Raw genomic sequence first — 21155 nt, forward strand, 5'->3', positions numbered from 1 at the left:
CCGCCAGCAAATACTTTGCCCTTTACAACGAATTCCTTTATTTTTTTGTTTTTGGTTTTGGTTTTTTTTTCAGAGAATAATACAATTAGGCACTGCCGCATGCCTGGAAGCCAGTTCGTCACTTGGTTCGGTTCGTGTCTTTAACTTAGGCTGCAGCCTACAACACTGTCGTTCCTCCCACCTTTCCAAGCTACACCCCCCCCCCTCCAAGTCACGCCTCAGAATCCCGTGTCCTCACCGCCTCCCACAGCCACTCCGGTTCCGGTCGCCCCCCTCTGCTCCCCCACACCCCACACAGCTGCCAGCCCTCTTTGGGCTGTCAGAGATTGCGTGTTAGATAAATGAGAAAGTCATTTGTACAGCTTCTCTTAGCATTTGATTCGGGACTGCCTTCCACTATAAATATAAATAGGCATTTCTCATTCCTAAATTAAATGTTATTTCACATAAGGCAAAGTCTATACCCCAGTTTCTTATAATTACTGTAATCTCTCCTCTTCCAAGAAACGCATGAGACCTTTTGTGGTCTTAGGGAAGAACAGTAGTCCCTAAAATCAGAAGAGAGCCCTATTTCAAACTCCTCTCTAAATTGGCAGTGTATTTTCCCAAATATCCTTAAAATGTACTTTGTCAGGCCTCATCCATTTTCTTCTTCTCATGTTACATTACTTTTCTTCAATGTCCTCTGAAGAGACATTCAGGTCCTCCCTGAAACTGTCCGACCTGGAACTTTCTTTCTCCTACCTGAAAACCCTGCTGGGCAACAGGACAGGCGTCCCATGAAGTGAGCAGCAGCCGCCAAGCATGGAACTGCCTCTGCTATGGGCCTGAACCAGTAGTTGGGATGAAAGCAAGCTCAATCCCAACTCTCCACACAATCCACAATACTATTCTCTCCTCTTCCCGAACAACAGTACATTCACACACACATTTGATCATAAATCCAATCACTCACAAGGAGGGAAGGATCAATAATTCATGGACTACAATTTGCTTATTGGGCCAGCATTTAATAAGTTGCTACTGATTTTAATGAGAATGGTTTTCTTGGAGTGGTACAGGTTGACAGGGGGAAGGGTTGGAGAGGGATGAGGATAAACTGAAAGGGGAAAAAGAGAAGACAAAGTGCCAACTATGGTTTTTAGGAAGTTAGTCGTTAAGGCCCCCTTCAGCCACCCCCTTTCTGAAGCATTGGAGGATGGCACCTTGCAAAGGGGGTTCTAGCATAATCCGGCTCTCTGCTTCTCTCCAGGCAGCACTCTGCAATCCATTCATTGCACAGCTGATTTCACTTGGCCCTCCACCTTTCTACTACCCACTGTGAGCTTCATCCTCCCATTTCATCTTTGCCATATCTTTCTTTAAAAAAAAAAGATTTATTTACTTATTTTAGAGAGAGACAGCAGAGAGAGGGGCCGAGAGAGAGAGAGAGAGAGAATCTTAAGCAGGCTCCAGGCCCAGCGCAGAGCTGGATGCAAGGCTAGATCTCAATTTCACAAGCCTGAGATCATGACCTGACCCGAAGACAAGAGTCAGACATTTAACCAACGGAGCCACCCAGGCATCCCTCATCTTTGCCTTATCTATTAGATTTCTCTCTTGGCAGTATTTTCTTAGCAACAGTCTTGTCCTGACCATAACACTAATTTACACTTTTCTAACTGACTTAGAGTAAGACTGGTACCTCAGGTGACCTCTGCTTCCACCCGACATGGCCTTTAGAACTCCTGCCCAGCCCAACCCAACTCTACTTCCACAGGCAATGCCCCCACTGCACAACTAGGGCCTATGAGTAACGAGACAGATGGGAGGAGAAACAGAGGCAATATAATTCTCACTGGATACAGTATGATCAAAGCTGAGTTCTCTAGCTATCCTTAGAATTCTGCAAAAGAGATCGTTTAAAGTAATCTAAATTAAGTGTATTGTGTACTAATTATATTTCAGTGAAAAGTGTATTGGTCTTATTGCACATTTTATCCTTTTACTATTCATCTATATGCGTTCCAATTTGATAACGCATATTTATAATCTTTATCTATTTAGAACTTATACATACAATTTTAAATGACCAATAAGAATTTAAAAAATAAAAGCCTACTGAAATATTTCCCAATTGTAAAAAAGTCCTAGTACAGAGTCTAGGCTTCTCTATACTGAGAAGCTTAAAAGAAAATTAGTATTACCACCTTCTATGCTATAGAGAGTAGTGTGCTTCATCCATTCAGAGGCACTACCAATTGTAAGACATACAAGAAAGAAAAAAAGCTACCAATTATAATTGTAAAATGTCCTTTATTATAAAATATATCTGAATTTCATAGATGTTAAAATAGGTAAAGCCTGTGTGTGCCCCTAAGTATTGATGAAATACAGTATTCCTTACTAGAGATAACAGAAGTAGAGATAAGAAGCACCCAATTCAACTGACATGTATGCATCTCAGTGGAGGTGACTGCTCTAAACCAAGAGGAACCAGCACCTGTAGGATGACACCTGGCAACTATAACATTCAGACATTTGTGTTGCCACAAGTAGAAAAAAACGAGGTCTGCTTCTCAAATCTATGTATCAGAACCACCAGGGCCAAGGCCAGGGTGAAGACATAGAGCATTCATCTTGGGTGCAAAATTGAAAGTGGCAACAAAAACAATAATCAAGATTAATAACATTTTTGTGCATACTTAAAGTCAATGCAAAAATCCATGCTGAACAAAATATTAGAACTTTTAATAAAAATAGAATCCATGGAGCTGTTTCCTTCTGCCTTAGGCTTCAATATGGCTTGGCAGAATACTGAGAACCACTCATGTATCAAATGGATTTAAATAAAAATCTATTTCAAATGGCTGTGACAGGAGTACACTTATTACACTTATCTATTTTTCCATATTTTAGCTTGACTTTGGAATACTACATTGCCCCCAGGAAAGACTTTAGAAATTATGAATCTGGGCAGCCCTGGTGGCCCAGCGGTTTAGCACCGCCTTCAGCCCAGGGTGTGATCCTGGAGACCTGGGATCGAGTTCCACATCAGGCTCACTGCATGGAGCCTGCTTCTCCCTCTGCCTGTCTCTCTCTCTCTCTCTCTCTCTCTCTCTCTCTGTCATGAATAAATAAATAAAATCTTAAAAAAAAAATTATGAATCTATTAAGTTGCCTACATAACCAAGTCTTGAAAGTTAATTGTATGGTGTCCATAAAGGTATTAAATAATTTTGGAAAAAGAAGAGAATGTTTCATTGTTTTCAGTTGGATTACAAAGGTTTTTTTAATTCAATTTTTTAGTGCAGTTAGAAATAACTCATTTTTACAATGGGATTCTAACTGAGCGAATTTTCAAGAAACTGAAATCCTGGTGTATCATAAAAACATCTGACTCTTTTGTACCCTAAAGAAGCTTACGAGCAAATTGGAAACTCCACCAGACAAAGCAATCGAATGCAGTCTGTTGGCCAACCCTAAATAATTATGAGAAGGCTCCTTAGGATTTTCCTTTGTAGAACCTCATCAAGTTTCTAATCAATACCAGTTTCACGGACTATAATCACTTTCTTGATTTATGCCATATCTGTGTCTAAAATGTATTGATTCAGAACTGAATGACTGGTAATCTGTTCAGTATTATGCACAGAGCCAGAACTGCTGCTACTGTATCAGAAATGTCTAGCTCTGCAAGCTCTGGGCCGATCATGAACAGAATTTCCCAAGGGTATGCAATAGTATCCTAACAGAGCCAAAATCCTAAAGGTTTTGTTCTAGTATTGTTTAAATACCCACTCATTCATTCATTACCTTCTCATGCAGCCCAGCTTCTTTCAAGCCATACGTTATTCATCTAATATGCTAATTTAGAGTGGTTTTATTCACATGTACATTTGACAAATTTTTGGTAGAAGATATTTATTTGATAATAGAGTCACAGAATGCAAACGCAAACTTAAATAAATGAAAAAAGCAATTGACAGTAGAGATTAGAAGTTAGTTATGTGTCCCTTTTTAAATGATTTGCTGAACCAGGAATTCTTGTTTAGGACTTTATACATGAAGACCATCCATGAACCTTTTCCTATTTTCCTGAGGGATGGGCTGTAAGGGTAGTTTTTAACAAAGCTGTCTTCACTAGACTTAAACATTCCCTTATACTTCCTGAAGGGAAGCCTAACTTCTTATAAAGGAAGCTAATGTTGAGGTGCCAGATGCTTCTCTCTCCATCACAGCCAATGAACACAAACTGCTATTTTCCATACCCACAGGGGTGGAGGTGGGAATGTTGAGAGGGTGCCAAAAAAGCTGCTAATTTTCTAGAGGAAGGCGTGTGGGCCTTGTTTTGTTTTTAGAAATTTATATGAGGTTTATCTTTCTAAATAAAAACAGCTTTGAGGTCTTACCATTATCTATTATTATGATATGATTAATAAATGAATCATTACAAGTGAAGTAAGTCAGACCAAAGAAGACAAATATTGCATGGTATCACTTATATGTGGAATCTTTAAATTAGAAAAATAAAAATAATAAGTCAAACTTATAGAAAAGTAGTTGCCAAGGATCGGGGAAAGGAGGAATAAGGAAAGGTTAATTAATAGTAAGGTACAAACTTTCAGCTGTAAGATGAATGACATAATATGTTGACTATGGTTGATAGCACTGTATTATATAATTGAAATTTACTAAGAAAGTAGAACTTAAATGTTCTCACTAAAAAAAGAAGGTAACTATGTGAGGTGATGACCATGTTTATTAACTAGATGGGGGAAACCTTTTCACAACATATATGATACAAATATACAATAATACCTCTGAGAAGCAAGTCACTATGGCCAACTACATAGTAAACAAAGACTGGTAACAGAATTAGAATTCACAGATCATTCAAAACTTTTCATTTTAGTTATATTTTTCAATCTATGTTTTTAAAACCTATAACCAAAAACAAAAAACAACCTGTCGCTTTGAGTTGTCCTTATTCCACCTGTCCCCATAACACACAGACAATTAGTTGGGAGAAGAAAGAGAAGCCCAGCATCTGAGTATTTTGGAATATTATACAACTTCTCCCAGAAATAATTTTGAAGATATACTGGAATTAAAGGGCAAATAAAGATAGTACTCTTTCCTATGTATTCCGTAATTCCATGATAGCTTTAGTAACTACTTCTCTAAAATGCATTTGCCTTACTATGGGGAGAGCTTTTACTGATACAGACTTGGGATGATCTCATCCTGCACATTGCCGTTAGTTATGGTTTTCAGCGACACCAAGTTGGAGGCTAAAGGATAAACTTAAATTTTTAAGTTATCTGGGACACCTGGGTGGCTCAACGGTTGAGTATCTGCCTTTGGCTCAGGGCATGACCCCGGGGTCCCGGGATCCAGTCCCACATCGGGCTCCTGCATGGAGCCTGCTCCTCCCTCTTCCTGGGTCTCTGCCTCTCTCTTTGTGTGTGTCTCTCATGAGTAAATAAAATCTTTAAAAAAAAATTTCTTTAATCATTTTGGGTCTAGAGTTCTTGAACTGAACTTAAACCAAAATTCCATCTGCTTCACTTTCAGCTTTATAGTAATAGTATACTGGCAATTTCATATGGGGTAGTGAGCGTGGAGGTGCAGCTTAATGAGAAATCTGTTGGATGCAGAAGGGCCTGGAAAACAGTCATGCTTTTAAAGATGTTTATTGTTGGACTTCCCTACTGTAACTGTCTCCCTTTCACACAGTTCTACTCATCTGCAGATATTCTGGCTTCCTTTTCTATTTTAAAGTCTTAAAAGAAAGATAGAGGGGAAAAGCCAATTTGGAACAATTATCATGAAGAGTTAAATTTAAAAGCGAGAACAACTGCAAATTAAGCCCTACTAAACCACAGCAGCTGGCAATATGTTTTTAATTTGAAATTGAAATCTGTGCAGACTTTCAAAGTCACAAATTTCCAACATGAAATTTGCCTCTAAATGTTTTATTTGAAGAATTACTTCCCTGTATAGATGACAGAGCTGTACTACAATCAGCTTTTTATCACTTTGTATTCAAAGTGGAAAATACAACAGTTTTATGCACTGAACATAGCTTAGTAGCATCTGTAACAATTTCATAATAATTAATAATAATTATAGCTTGACTTTTAAAAATTTGCTTATGAAGGATACAACCTGCTTTGAAAAAAAAAAAAAAAGGAAGAAAAACCTTTAGTTTGGGGATATGAAAAACTGCAGCACCAAGGACTCTGCCACAGGGCATATTCAATATCATGCAGATGCTTGCTCCTTAGCCTCACTGGATTCTCTCCAAAACACTAGGAACTAGGAATTAGCAGTATTTGCAACAAAATACAGAACAATGTGCATCAGTTTGTGTGTTTTTGTAGCTTAGTGCTAGTATTCATCAGGTATCACCATCTTGCTTTTGAACCTGAATGATACATATCTCAATCATGATTCTGGAAACCACAGAGTGAAAATAAGAGGGAGAATATTGTGGCATCCTGAACCTTTGAAGTTGCTCCTTGTAATTAATATCTCACATTAATGCCAAGTAAAAAAGAAATACAAAAAAATGCCTGTGCTATTTAAAATCATGCATGAACATATGTATAAAATAATGAAGTATTGTGTAAAACTAAATGCAAATTAGGGGGTTTTCCCCAAAATTTACCAATTATGAATTACATCTTTAACATCATGGGATTTGTAGTTTTATTTTTTTTTTTTAAGATTACACTTATTTATGAGAAAGAACAAGTGCGAGCAAGCAGGGGCATGAGTGGGGAGGGGAAGAAGGTGAGGGAGATGAGGCTCCCCCTGGGCAGGGAGCCTGATTTGGGGCTCAATCCCAGAACCTGGGGATCATGACCTGAGCTGAAGGTAGACACCTAACAAACTGGGAACACAGACTCTAAGATTCTTGCCTCAGAATTCTGCCCTTAGAATAAGAAGCCATGTGGCATATTCCTAATTTAAGTGACATCTGGACTATAATAAGCCCAAGTTTCATGACAGAGTCCCAATCTACATGTGTGGTTCCTGAAGTCTTAGATATTCTTTTCTAGAAACCTCTGACAGGAGTGCAATGTTAGGCCCTAATGATGACAGCAGGGCCTGTGGGCCCAGGACCCTTCCTGCACAAGACGTCTCCACCCCCAGCATCCCTGCCACTACTACCACTGAATCTCACCTGGCATCCACATGGGTGCCACCCGCAAGGGTGGGAAAGTTAATATTCCCTGATGACTGTCTGTGACCAGGTCAAGAGCCAGTGGACAAATTCTTCCCCTTTCTCTGCCTCCATCCCTGCCTATGTCCGACAGCCCTGAGAAGGATTCCCAGGGGACAGTCTCATGGAATTGAGCAATCCATTACATTCACTGCTTGCCAGCACAGTAACACACTGGCTCGCCTTCGTTTTCTAGTTCATTTCTCTTGTCCTTCATTCCCAACACCTGAGATTTAATTCCCTAAGTAAGTGATAGTTCTTAAGAATTTTGCCTCAGATTCTGATTTCTGGCTAGGGATCAGTTTATGGCAAAAAGGTGTAAAAACGTTTGCATGATCATGGGAATCACTAGTCTTCCAACTAAAATTAGAAGCAATTGGCCTAAGGTACAGCTCAGGGAATACAGTGAAACTGTGATCTTGTAATAGTGTTGCATGGTGACAGATGGTATCTATACTTGTAGTGGGCATGGCATAACACACAAAGAGGCTGAATCACTATGTTGTACACCTAAAATCAGTCAACTATACTCAAAAAACGTTTTAATAAAAGAAACAGGTGGCATAATAGCATAATAAAACGGCCAGCTATAGGATCATCTTAGGTATCAGCTCAGGGAAAATTCTATGGGGTCTGAGAAGGGGGCAGTCTATTTTCCAACACAAGATTTATGGATTGAGCCCATGGCATATACATTGAGCCCACGGCATATACATGATACAGTACAGGTCTGGAATTCACAGGCCTGAGGATCTAGGGATAGAAGTAGGATTGGCCCTTCTCACCCGTACTCCCAAAGATCCACTTGTGGAATTTGTACTTCCCCACAATCTTGAACTATGGAAGGGTAAATAATAAGCTCCCGAGAAGATACTGCTTCCATCAGGAGATATAGTATTATTTCTACAAAACTTTAGACTCCTCATGCTTGAGGCTCCATTGGCAAATAAATGATTTACTATAATATCACAGATAATCAACCCTATCATCAAAAGGAACTAGAGTTTCTGCCACACAATGGGTGTGAGAAGGAGTACAAATGTGGGACTATTCATTGGCATCTCATGGTACCTCTGTGATAATAGTAAATAACCAAATGTAGCAGCTATAGGCCAACAAGAACAAGGCATCCAAGAGTTGAAATCTCTCAGGGATAAAGATATGGAAAGCAACCACAAGGGAGTGTATTATTATCTAAGAGTAAGAAAAAAATCTAGAATTGATGGTGAGGGAAATTTACAATGAATACCAACTACAGCTTTGAGATTGAGATTACCCACAATAATGGAAACCATTACTTGTCTCATTAATCCTCTTGCCTTAAGTCTTTCAGACATCATGACAGGTTACCATCTTGAAGGGGCCACTGTGACTGATTAGAAGAAATAAGGAGGGGAGATCCATGGATGGTCAGTGGTTGAGCATCTGCCTTTGGCCCAGAGTGTGACCCCAGGGTCCCGGGATCGAGTCCCATGTCAGGCTCCCTGCAGTGAGCCTGCTTCTCCCTCTGCCTGTGTCTCTGCCTCTCTCTCTCTCTGTGTCTCTCATGAATAAATAAATAAAATCTTAAAAAAAAAAAGAAGAAGAGGGAATCCCTGGGTGGCTCAGCGGTTTGGTGCCTGCCTTTGGCCCAGGGCATGATCCTGGAGACCTGGGATCGAGTCCCACATCAGGCTCCCTGCATGGAGCCTGCTTCTCCCTCTGCCTGTGTCTCTGCCTTTTTCTCTCTGTGTCTCTCATGAATAAATAAATAAAATCTTAAAAAAAAAAAGAAGAAGAAATGAGGAGGACATCTTGTACTTATAAAAAATAAAGGCCCTGTATTAAAGCTGGATACTTTATCTCAAGCCTGTGTTTCAGACTCTCTTCTCCCACCATGAGCTTTCCCTGTTGCAGCTGGACTAGCAGATCCACATATATGCACCCACATATATGCAACCCAGAAGTGTGAGGTAGTTAACACCCTCTGTATGGACCTCTGACCAACAGAAAGCAAGAGCTGGCAGGTAGCTATCTATCCCTTTTCTCCTGGAATGGAAGGGCTCAAGAGGCATTTACTGTTCTTGTGGGACAATTGTCTAAGATTGAGCAATTAGTTACATGTAGTGGTAAACTGCTCAGGAATCAGTAATACTTCCTTTCGTTGGCTCTCCCCCCCATTTCTGCCTCGCTCTCCTTGTTACCCATGCCTTCTCCTTGAGATTGCACTCCCTAATGGAACAGATAAACCCTTCATCCCAAGCTCTGCTATAAGGGGAAGGAAGACTAAGAGAGCTTGTCACCAAAATATATGAAGTATTTTCACAAATCAACACAAAAAAGATAGACAACCTAATAGAAACTGGACAAAAGGTCTGACTAGAGACTTCATGAAAGAGAAAATCTAAATAGGCAACAGTTATATGAGACAGTTATATATAACAATAGTTATATAAGGTTCAACATTATTAGTAACCATAAAAATGTATATTAAAATAGAGGCAAAGTCTCAAAACAGCATGTCTGGCAAAGATGTGAAGCAATGAAGACTCTCATACACTATTGTGGGAGTGTCAAGACACATAATCTCTTTGGGAAAAAGAGTGTTATCTAATAAAGTTTAAACATGTATCCCCTATAGGCATGAATTTCACTTCTGATTATCCATCTTAGAGAAACTTGCATGTGTGTCAGCTTACAAACAAGATGCCCAGAGCATCATTATCTGTAGTAACAAAACCTAGGAACAATCCAACTTTCTCTGAAGAGTAAAACAGAAAAATAAATTGTGGTATATTTTTACAACAGAATACTATACAGCAATGAAAATAAATAGCTGTAACTATACTCAAAACATGAGTAAGTCTAAAAACGTAATTTGAGCAAAAGAAACAGACCAGAAAATGATATTCACTGCATAATTTCATGGATATAAAATTCAAAACAGGCAAAATGAAACTATATTATTTAGGAATGCATACCTTGTGTAAAAGGAAACCAAGGAACTTGATTATCATAGAAAGGAAGGGGACAGGGTTAGGAAAAGGCAGGCAAGAAGCTCCTCAGTGCTGGCAATTTTCCATTTTTCTCTATCTGTGGGTTTGTTGTTTCTTTTTCATTTTTACAAAAAGGAGATTAAAATGCAATTTTTAACTTGCTTTTTATATGAGATGGTCACTTTTTGAGCATTACATCATCTCTAACAGTCAGTAAATGCTATAAATATTTGAAAGACAAACTATTATAAAAGCATCTAATCTTTCCATCACTTTTAAAAGTGTTAAAATACAAAATAGAATGTGAGTATATTTTGAGATTTTTGTCAAAGCAATATGATTGTCACAGTAAATATTATACATATTTAAAATATAACTTTATATCTAATAATTCTTTCCATCGCCATCAACAGTATTAAAATTCAAACACAAAAATGAAATCTTAATTATTCAAGATTTCATATCAACTCTAAGTATAAAAGTTACATTTTATGCTTAAGCATTAACCAAAGCTTTTTGTTAGTGACCTCTATGAGTTCTATTAACTACTATGCTCACTCAATTGCACACCAACTTTCTCTGGGACTTTGTTCCTAACCTGTATCACCTGGCCTGATTCATCCCTCAGACCCCTTTTAGCATGCTCTGAATACTCTGAGAAACATTCAGGTTTTTCCCAGTGACCTGTTTACACTCAGAGAGGGAAAGTGCAGTGGTCTTCTGTCTGACATAAAGAACATTCTAGAAGTCAAAGAAGGTTCAGTGAGGCCATTGTTATCAAAAGACACTACTATCCCCACCAACTAGCATATTGTAACCAGGGGTTGAAGAGGTCAGGGAATTTGACTCCTGTGACTTTTAAAAAAGTCTCAGAACACATAAAGGCTAAATGCTTTTGCTGAGAAAAAAAGGGGAGAGGGAGAGGAAGAGGGAGAGGGAGAAGGAGGGAGGGAGAGAGAGAGAGAGAGAGGCATCAGGAAGGGCTGAACTTGTCCAAAAATACTGGAAACTTTAACTTCAAATAGGTCTAACGATTAAGGAATCAAAAACATGAATTTCAGTAGCACTTCCCTGGTTTTCCTTTCTAATGTGCATCAATTTGCACCTAACAGGAGTAGATAAAATTTTAGTGTTCCCTATTTGGATTCCTATTAGAAATACCACCAAAGGTGAAAACAAAAAGTCACCTTCACAAAATGGCTTTAGATCACTGTTAGTACCTGGAAAATAGCATGTAGCTTCAGTCCTAAGAAACTGAGTCTGAGTCTTGGTTTTGAAACTTAATAGACATATGATTTGGGGCAAACTTCTTGAACACTCTGAGTATCATCTGTAATGGGGGCCACAAAGAACTGGTAATTGGAATAAGGTATGTAAAATCTTGCATAATCTATAAAAGTACACTGTATCAATTTTCACAATTATGCTAATTTAATTTTATATTTACTATTCCTATACTGTGGACGTACTATATGAATACAATTTGTCAACTACATATCATCAAGTAAAAGCTCTCTATCCGGGATTGTGAAATGCCAAATGACATAGCTGTGTGGTACTGGATCAAGGATTTACCCTCTCTGAGCTTCATTTATTCATCTTTATAAAGAGAAAATGCTAAGAATGACCACAAAAGAGCTGTCATGATGACTAAATGAGATGATATATGATATACACTAGTATGTACAAAACTTAGAGCCCTCGGACTCTTAGACATCACCATCATTATTGGAATACGGATTTCACTGCATTCTGCATGCCTCTATTTTTTCTTACACCAGGGTGTACCCAGCTTGATAACATATCCTTTGTATTTTGGTCACATATCAGCCCAGGCCGTGACAGATTCTGGCTAATAATGTTCCATTTATCCCAAGCTAGGTCGATGGCGGCATCATAGCAATGCTGCTAACAGTGAGTCAGTGATGAAGTGTCCTCCTCAACAGACTATGGAACTCTTCTCATGGGCTTACTTTATCAGAAAAATGCATGACCACATGTACATGCCAATGTAATTCCCCAAAGGCTGCCTGCCGTCACAGGGGCACCTACACAGTAACAGAGCAGGGATGTACCTGCTGATGTCATTTGGCCAGAAGAGCCTTGACAAGGAACATAAACAACCCATCATTAAGGGAATTACCATAAAAACAGATGAATGTGCCACTTCATTCCAAGAATACAACACAGTTAGAATTGCATTCATGAAAAAAGAGAAAAGATTTAAGGAATTATGTATACGAAAAAGCATGAATTTCGGGGCGCCTGGGTGGCTTGGTTGAGTGCCTGCCTTTGGATCAGGTCATGATCCTGGGGTCCTGGTCCATGCTGAGGGGAGAGTCTGCTTCTCCCTCTGCCCCTCCCCCCCACTCGTGTGTGCACTCACACACACTTTCTCTCTCAAATGAATGAATAAAATCTTTAAAACAAGAAAAAAGAAAAAGCATAAATTTTGAAACACATCTACTGGGCCATGCTTAGAGCACCGTAGGTGACATCAGTATGCATGGGAACCTCAATTTTGGCAGCATTTTTAATTGTGCTTATAGAAGATGTTTTAGAAAAGCTAACAGGCGTCATCTTGCTAATAGTACATGACACATTATGCTAATGAACAATTAAGTTAGTAAAGTACCAGGCCATTCTGATATTCATGAAAATCACACTGGCAACCTGTGAATTGTGTAAAGCACATCAGAGACTAGGAAAAGTGCAAATTTAATAGTCATTACAATGCATGTAAAAATACATGGATATCTCAGATATGTGTGTGTATGTATTTCATTTCTCAAATTGTAAATAAGCTGTTCATTAGTGTATGTCATTCTGAATATTCTGCATAGCACAGTATTTTTTTTTCCTTCTGGTGTACCGTGATCTTTTTAAGACAATCTTCATTTGTTTTGGTTCTTTGGATTAGGATTTTATTTTTATGCTCCAGCCAAAAGAACAGTATGTGATATAGCTCTTATTTTAGTGACAGACGTTCCATATGTACCATGCATGAAATGTTGAAAAATTATAAATCATCCAACATATCCAAGTTTGTAACATATGAGAGTCTACTGACATACAGTTGGACATACAATTTTGTGAGAAAGTGAGTTTATAGTAGTTTTGTTTTGAAAATCTCTTTTTCATGGCTTAAAAAGAAGTAGAAAAATCATGAACAAGAGAAAAATAGAAATTAGGTGGGCAACAAAAATCTGACTATACTCCTGTTTATTTCCCATACAAATCACTAGTATGTTTAACTTTCAAATTAGCATAAACAACATCAGGAAGAAGAGGTATTGTCCTCAGTGTCTCTCCCAGCCCTGGGCCCCTTTAACTTGGTAGGAGCCTTTAAACCTAAACATTCTCTTCTCACAGCACTTCAGGAAAGAAGCATTTGCAAATCTAAACTAAGTGTGCACATGGAATGGGGTTGGGAGGCGGGCAGGAGGAGCAATTGAGGTCAGGGCTCTGCCCACATCTAAAGAGGGCTTCGGTGCACCTGGTATGGAGTCTGCACGTGCAGGCCCTCAACATCGGGAGATCCCAAGTCTGAAATAACAAGTGAGAAACAGGAAGATTCTGAGCAAAGGTTATGTTGGGAAGACCAGATGATTTTTTGGTTTCTTGTTAGCTCATCTTTATATTTCTCACATTACCTTGCAATACTAATAAAGGTCTTTTGAATGAATATACCTGATTAATGTTTATCTGACAAATCCACATTTACAGTATATATAAATTAAACAATATGTCAAAGCCAAATATGAAATGTTTGTTGCCTACAATCATTCCATGTAAATGTTGAAAATCTTTTGGCTTACAAAGTTGTGAGATATAAAATGCATTGTTTAATTGTGATGACAGTTTTAAGGAGGGGAAACTACAATTTCCACTTAATTGTAAACTTGTTATTAATTTAATTATTTAATTACGTATTAAAGTTTAGCCGTATCTGAAATGTCATATTTTATGAAAGCCTCATAAATTAAATTGTAAACATTATGACACAATTCACAAAAATAAAAATACTTTCCAAGTGAAATACAATAGCAAAAAGAAGTAACCACCTTAATGCTCAGGAGTATAGGAACAGACCATTAAAGTAGGTTGTGCTTTTTTTAATGGAATACTATATATAGCACCTTAAAAGATGAACTGCCATATTTCATCATTCCAAGCTGTACTATTTTCCACATTTTACTATATTCGAAATACTGTTGCTTCTTACAATCGATGGCATCACAAAATGTCTCTTGTTCAGGCAGCAGGCATGCTTCTGTTGACTAAGCATGCAAACAACCTATCCCTGAAGGCAGACCTGCACAACTGCCATCCTGTAATACTATACTCAGCAAACCACTTACGGATTACCTGAAAACTGAGTACCAATCTTGATTGTTACCTGCAAACATTCTATTCACCCCCTGGACAGACCAAGAAAGTGCCGACATTGGGCCGTGGCTCAGTGGGCTAAGCGTCTACCTCGGGTTCAGGCCATGATTTGAGGGTCCTGGAATGGAGCCCTGCGTCTGGCTCCCTGTTCTGTGGGGAGTCTGGTTCTCCTCCCTCTGGCCCTCCCTCCACTTGTGCTCTTTCTGTCTCTCAAATAAATAAAATCTTTAAAATAAAATAAAAAAGTACCAACATCAAAACTGACACAATGGGTACCAGTTGCTTGGAAAAAATACTGGAGATAATAGAGCATCCTTTAAAAAAATTTATTTTTTGAGAGAGAGAGAGGGGCAGAGGGAGAGGGAGAGAGACAATCTCAAGCAGACTCCATACTAAGTGGACAGCCTGACATGAGCCTTGAACTCACGGCCCTGATATCATGACCTGAGCTGAAACCAAGAGTTGGATGCTTAACTTACTGAGCCACCCAGGTGCCCCCAAAATAGAGCATTCTCTAAAGAAGTGGTCTTTCAGGGGCACCTGGGTGATTCAGTGGTGGAGCATCTGCTTTCAGCTCAGGGCGTGACCCCAGGGTCCCAGGATTGAGTCCTGCATTGGGCTCCCCATAGGGAGCCTGCTTCTCCCTCTGCCTGTGTGTCTGCCTCTCTCTGTGTGTCTCTCATGAATAAATAAATAAAATATTTTTTTAAAATAAGAAAAGAAGTGCTCTTTCAGCAATTCTCTGGATGATACTGTTTAGAAAAAACACATGCATCAGTAACTGAGTCAAGCAGTGACTCAAGAATTTAATTCTGAATGTGAAGAGATGTTAGGAATATCTTAACTAGTTAATTTTTCTTGTATTTTCCTTTCTAAATACACAGAGTAATAAGTGATAAAACTACATCTAAATAAGTCTAAGAAGGTCAGTTTAATTAGCCATGCTTTTTTCCATCTTAGTAATACAAAAATATTGAGGAGTTGAGAATGAGACATGTATATGCAAATATAAGGACAGATCTCAAACTCATATTGTTGAAGGAAAAAAGTACATTACAAAAATATACATACATGCAGTATGATCCCATTCATGTAAAAAGAACTCCCATAAAATTATAACCTGTATTTTTGTAGCTACATATACACATTCCAGTCAAAATATAAAAAATGCACTGAAAGGAAAACACAAAGCTAATTACAGAAACTAATTCAGGCCAGATGGAGGTAAGAGAATCAGAATTAGAGATCACAGAAAAATGTGATTTAACCTGATCATTTATGAAGTTCTACTTCTAAATTGGAAAATATACTCTTACATTACTGTATTGTTTTCAAGTCCTATGTACCTAGAAAAACTGGCCAAAAGCAAATAGATACAAATATTGACTGGCAGTTAATTACCAGTGGTTAATGGGATATCAGTCTCCTTTATTTTCAGGCTGGAACTTTTTCAATTTCTGCATCAACTCCCATATTTTCAAAACTAAAATAACATTAGGGAATTAATCACACACTTGTATTTTAAAATGTCAGACAAAATAACCAAGCATGAACTTAATATTGTATCTTTCTATCAGAGCCAAACAGCATGAGCCATCATCCAATAGCATGAGCCAAACAGTTCTGTATTTGCTTTGTCCCCTTGACTCTCTCTATGGAGAAAAAAAAAACGCAATGAAGAAAATACACAATAAATGGGGTCTCCATTGCCCTTATTCCAGGAAATTCCTTGTCAATTTTAGCAGCTCTTTGGGAGAAGTAGCCACTCTTTCATCTTCTATTCTTGAGTCATGTAAGTTGTAAACAGATTTTAAATCCTGTGAACTTGACTTCTCAGGCAGAGTGTTTTATCCTTATCATTCTTGATAATCTTCTCATGTTCCAAAATGGTCTGAGTTATTCAATGAATAAGCTTAACCTCTTTCTCCTTAAATGTTATTTTCCTCTTCCTTATAGAGAAAGATAAATAAGGGAAAGATGTGTTCTTTACACTTCAGCATGGAAACAGGCTTATGAAAGACGTACCACAGATCTGGGAGATGGGGTGCAGCAGGAAATAGTAATCTTTTGTTACATGTACTGTATCAGGTAGGTTTGGGACGCAGGAAAGAAAAATTATTCAGGCTCTTTTAAGCTAAAAAGCCAATACAGCAAACGAGGAGCTGAGGCGGGGCGACCAGCAGTGAATCTCAGAAAAGACCACAGAGCTGTCTTCCATGTCACCATTAGAAATTCTGGGATTTCTAGACCCATGGATCCGGATGCCATTGATGCCTCTGCCTTAATTATGTCCTGACACCAACCAAGCCAGCACCTTGCATAGAACACAGTTATAGACAAACCAACTTCACAACTTAACTTGCCAGCCTCAACAGTACAGCAGGAACACTGCTCCCCATTCCACATCCTACTTGAGTGTATATAAATGGCAAGGCCAAATCAAGTAACATCCAGAAACTTGGGAAAGTATAAGGAAGATTCTGAAAACTCTCTAGTCCTGCCAACTATTAGTATCATAGCAACAATACAACCAATACTGATATTCAATTAATATTCTAAAGAAGTATATCCAAGCACTCTGAATTTTGTTCTGTTTTAATTAAAATTCTCAGAGGTCCATAGTGAGGTAAAGTTTCCTCTCTAGCTCGCTTCCTTTCTGGTTTTGGTCTCTGCCAATTTGCATGGAGAGCTCACTGTGTCACAGTTACCATCTGTTTAAATAACCCACATCTCAGAGATTTACACGGCTGCACGTGTCTCCGCAAACCTTTCAGTTTGGAGATCTAGGTCAGTCAAGCCTAGATTTTTAACAGAACAGTTGGCTTTCCTATAGAAATAACCATATTTAGAATTTTGGAGTGTTCGTTTCCTTTGTCAAGTTACTGATCAACACATATATTTTAATTATTAGGCACCATGATAAAGGGGAAGAAGCATGAGCATTAAAGACAAGACCTTTGGTAGATGTCTTAAAACCTGGTTAATAACTGGGTTATGTAACTGGCAGACTTATTTTGGGTCTCAAAAACCAGGAAAAGATTTTGCACTGCTGAATTCTTTTTCTGCCTTTTAAGGTACAAAATGCTTGGCCAGTGACTTCAGAATGCTTCTTCCTATCAAACCTGTAATTTACTGGAGCTGATTTTTAAAACTTAGAAGTTATTGCTATTACCTGATAATCTATCAGAAGAATAACTTAAAAGCTTGCTGTTTCAAAATGGGGCCCCCTCACTGTGATGTCTGGGGAATATTATTATTCCATTAGTAAACCACAATTAGATGTATGAAAACACACATTTCGAGAGAGTTCTTCTGCTCCTTATGAAAATTGCCTTCTCATGTTTTTGTTTACAAGCCGCACACATACAATTGACAATTGTGTTTCATTACTGTCTGACCTCAGTAATACTTGCTCTGTAACACTCTCTTCCTCTGGCCACCTCCAGTTCAGTCACCAATTAAATTTATTCAGGAGTGGCTCTATCATTTATTAAGCATAGCCATTCCTAATTACATTCAGCAAGTCAAATAGCATTCATGGGGTGCCTAACCAAGTGCCAGACACGGTGGTAGGTACAAAACACAAGGATAAATACCACATTATGCTTGTCCGTAGGGCACTTCAAACCATTGGAGAACACACACAAACACAAACACCCAATACACAATACACGTGTTTGCATGTGCACTGCAAGAAAAAATACAATAATGGTGAGTTCTATACTTGCAGTATAAAAAATTAAGTTCTCCAGGAGCTCTTAAAAGCAACTGATGAGCAATGGGAGTCAGGATTTGCTGAATCAGTTGTGCTTTGACACAGAGTAGAATAACTGGATTCTTTAACTTTTTCTACTATATGAAAGAAAAAATCACTTTCAGAGAATATTTCACTTCCTCCCTCCCTCGGGCTCCTCTGTGTTTGGTTTGTGCATCCTTCAGTATGTAGCATCTGGCTTCATCACAAATGGATTTGATGGCTCAGGGCCGGAGCTGATTGGCAGAGGCAGCTACAGCTAAGATCTGCAGAAGAGGTCCCAGCGTTGCTATGGTGACAGAGCTCAAGCTCCCAAGCCGTTCAGCCAGGGTGTGTCATATCCAACCACAGTTACTGGGTGGGGAACCCAGGTCTCTGTGAAGCCCAGCCTGACCTCACTCATGTTTCCCAGTAGTCTCCATTATTCTACCCTGAGTTCTCAAGTCAATACACATGATCAAGCCTATGACTAAATTTCTTCAAACAAAGGGAATTTAGGGTGCAAACTGGACTCATTTCAGGTAAATGACATGAGTTATCTTTTTGAGTAAGTGTTGCTAAACTCCAAGGGATGCCATTCATACCAAGGCTGTACTCCAGGGGGCACCATTCACTAGAATATTCTCAGAGGGCTGTCCCCAGAGTCTAGACTAAGGTACTTTACTGTCATTGAGTTAGTGTCCTAAGACATTTACAATTTTTTCTAGGACCTCTAAGGTCACTTCTTTCCCACAAAAGCACAATGTGAACTATATATAAATATATATAGTTATCTATATATTAAAAAGTATTTTTTAAATTTCCATAATCACTTTGAAACCATTCCTTTTTTAATCTCATTTCTTTGAAAAGTAAAGAGCTGAGTAGGGTTTCTTTGCAAGATGCAGAGATCCAGTTTAAGATGCTTGGTAAGCCTCAATAAATACTCAAAAAAAATCTGTTTAGTTTTCTTAACTATTCATTTATATAAGCCTAACAGGAGATCTGTTTATATTATAATACAATTCAACATATAAACTGTTAATGTATTCGAACGTACAAAAGCACATTACTTTTAAACTTTTCATTAAGATAAAGGTTTTAGTAATTATGAATGGCCTTTCCCAAATTATCCCGAAATATTTAAACTCACTGTCAGGGAGAAAAAAAGCTCAAGTCTACAAATTTCATAGTGAAATTCATTACTGCATTAATCTATAAAATGCAATGATTATTACATGGGTTTGAGTTAATACCCTTTTTCTACACAAAAGCAGGCATTCCCAAGTGTCCAGAGGTCTGGAAGAGATTTCAAAGCTCCAAGCATTCTTTTCTGAACACTCTGTAAGTACTGTAATTATTCATATGGGAGAGAGAAGCAAAAGCAAAACTGCCCTCATGGACATTATCATTTCAGTTGGGGAGAAATACAGCATACAGAGGAATGCCCTAAAAACAGTATTACAGCTATTAAAACATAAAGTAACAGAATAAGTTGATTCTTTAAGTTCTAAGATGGAAGAGATTCACTACGTATTGCCTTTTCCTCTTTCTTCGAGTTATACCACATCCTAAAATTAATTTATTAATTTATTACATATAAAGATCAAACATTACCCCTGGCAATACTGAATTTTAAATTTTTCTGGGTTCACAGTTTTTATACATATATACAAACAAACTTATAACATGTTCTAAATTCTCACCACTAAGAAGTAGCTCACAGTCTACTGGTCCTCTAAGCATCAATAAATGTTGTGACATAAAATGTATGAAATGGTACATGTAGTTTAGAAGCTAGAATTGAGAGACACAGAAAGTCGTGCCACAAATTCAGAGAAGAAAAATGTGCCTGATTTTCATAACCAGCATTTAAAAATTTATTATTTTGTTTTATTAACATCTAAAAACAATCTTGATTTCAAGTTAATGCTGACTGTTCACCCTTTTTAGGGCTACTGAGATTTACGATTTCTTACCAAAATTGAAGTCACTGTAAATCTTATTACAGGAAAATTTCAAGAGGGAGGTAAAAAGGGAAATAAAAATAAAATGGCTTCAAGTCTGTTGAAGTTGCAATGAGCAACTGGCTGAATGAAACATTACTTTTAACCTCAGAAAATCAGTTGCACACAGAGTCTATGATGTATTATGCTCCTAATACTTTATGACATAGCATACCCACATGTCACTGTTTAATTCAATGGATATTTTTACCAGTTGTAACAAGAGCAAACCAAAGACTTATTCTAGCTTCTGTGAGATTTTAGTTTAAGTGGTTGAAAGCCTGTGGCCTACAAAGCCAAGGCCAAATCCCTAGGATTCCAATACTTCATTACTTAGAGAGCTTCATGTGTTGTATGTGTAAATCCAGTTTCTCAAAAGTTAATCATCCATGTGTTAAAATCTTAATGAAAATTAAATAGGTAAAAGATAACTTTCCAATAGTATATATATTTTGGGCTAAGTGAACACACCTCCTGGGAAATTGCAATTCAATCAAGTGGAGATTTTTCATTTAAAACTATTAATTTCAATCTAGCAAAATACTGTCTATGGCAAAAGAACAGAAATATACATGTATAATTTTAAAATCAAATTTCTTACACCATTTGAAGGTTAAAGGGACCAAACTCTTGTGATTGTGAAGAACCACAAGTGATAATAGAAAAATGGCCAAAAGTCATACATTTTTTTCTTAATTCAGCAAGGATTTTTCAGTCTGAACTTCCCTAAAGTTTACCTATGTTTGGGAAGTTATTCTCATATCCCACAGACATACTGAATGAAAGAAAGCAGACACAAAAGTGTATGTGCTACATAATTTCATATTATATAAATTTCAAAA

General features: G+C 37.9%; 1 protein-coding gene across 2 annotated transcripts in view; it reads right to left on the minus strand.

The window, feature by feature from the left end:
* Positions 1 to 21155, minus strand: part of CAMK4 (calcium/calmodulin dependent protein kinase IV) — a 197157-nt gene that overhangs the window by 127439 nt on the left and 48563 nt on the right. The window lies entirely within an intron of this gene.

This window comes from Vulpes vulpes, chromosome 14 (genome assembly GCF_048418805.1).
Source record: "Vulpes vulpes isolate BD-2025 chromosome 14, VulVul3, whole genome shotgun sequence".
In the NCBI taxonomy this organism is placed as follows: domain Eukaryota; kingdom Metazoa; phylum Chordata; class Mammalia; order Carnivora; family Canidae; genus Vulpes; species Vulpes vulpes.